We start from the raw sequence: 1,626 nt of genomic DNA on the forward strand, positions 1-1,626 counted from the left end.
CCTTTAGTCAGTGTGACCTTAAGAGTGTGAAAAGCAGGGGGCCCGGCGGTGACTGCCGTGGTTAAACAGCAGCAAGAGCATTTTCACAAGAGGACTTCAGTCATTAACTCAGAAAACTTCCATGAAGGCAGCAGGGCTTTTGGGTGAGGTTTGAAGAGTCAGGCACTTGCAATGGTGTGGAAAATGCCAGAAATGGATGAACAGGCTGTGAGCTGCTGGAGTGTTCGTATCACTAGCAAGGCTGGCTGGGGAGGAGTTGTGTCTTAGGATATGCAAAAAGCACCCAGCGATGCAGCATTTAATGGGGACACCACAGCCGTGTTCTTGATCAGAGCTTTCTACTTTGCAGACCAAAATGGTGGTCCTACATATTTTTGCCATCTTAAATGGAAATGGTTGATGTCCAGAAACCCTGAGTAACTAAGTCAGCAAAGCTAATGAGATTAGAATGTCTTACTCATGAGAAGACTGATTTGCAAAGGCCGAGTGTGCATGTAGGGGTCTGGCTTTAATCATCTCCTCTAACATTTAGGCAACTGGAGATAGTTTTGTAATAGAGTTCTTGCTGCACAAAGCAACCAACCACTCAGCCAGGTAATTTCCTACATGTACTCTCTGGGGATTTCATGATTGACTTTATCTTCTCTTAATATGCAACTTATCTACCTCTCCATCTATACATGGATTTCTTTGGGCAAGAGCAACTTTTTTTAAAAAAATATTCTCCAGCATTTGAGAAAGAAGGTTTTTATTTTTCTCCTGAAGGGTTTGACCTAGTATGGATCCAATCTGCATGTTTCACCCTGGCCCAGAATTTGCTGGTTTAAGAACCACAAAGGAGAAGACACGAGAAGTGTTCCTTTTACAGTGATATATTTCAAGATGGTTTTATACTTAGTCAAATTACAGCTGGCACCCTGAATACCACACAGTCTTAACCCTGCAAATTGAAATTGGATTTTTAGAAAGTCTTTCAGATGCCTTTTGGTAAAGCTGTGGTTACTTGTCTTGATTTATGGTAGCAGTCACCTCCCATCTCAAAGATATATTCCAGTGTTTCAAAGGTACCTTGGCTCATGACTGAAAGGATTTTGTACTGGCCCTGCCAATGCTTTTTTTAGAGGATGGATGGTGTTTTGCAAACCCAGTACCTGAAGACGCCTGCACTTCTCACTTCTCCCTCCAAACGTGGTGATAATTACATTTAAATTTCAGAAGATGGCGTTGAAGATTTGCAATTAATATCCTACACCGTGCGTGTGCCCGGCTTGCCGGCGGCCTGCCGGCGCAGCGCGGTGACAGATTCTGCGACCTGAGACGTTGCAGCGGAGAGGATGTGGATGGAGGTGCGCTGGGGACGTTAGAACAGAACAACACCACCAGTGCCGCGGCACGAAACACGTGCTTGAAACCCGAAAAGCGGCAAGAGAGACTTTCATGCAAGCCGGGAGCTTGCTCATTCATCCACCAGCTCCCACCACGCTAGGGCAGGAGGCTCTGAAGGCAGGCGAGAGAGTGGGTTCCAGCCTGGTGCCTCACGATGGGCTTTGCGGAGGCAGCATCCCCTGGGCTCAGCGGGGCGGGAGTCGCTCCCGGCCGGAGCTGGCGGCTGGCCCTGATCCCGCT

Source organism: Corvus brachyrhynchos, unplaced genomic scaffold (genome assembly GCF_000691975.1).
Source record: "Corvus brachyrhynchos isolate BGI_N302 unplaced genomic scaffold, ASM69197v1 scaffold237, whole genome shotgun sequence".
Taxonomy (NCBI): Eukaryota; Metazoa; Chordata; class Aves; order Passeriformes; family Corvidae; genus Corvus; species Corvus brachyrhynchos.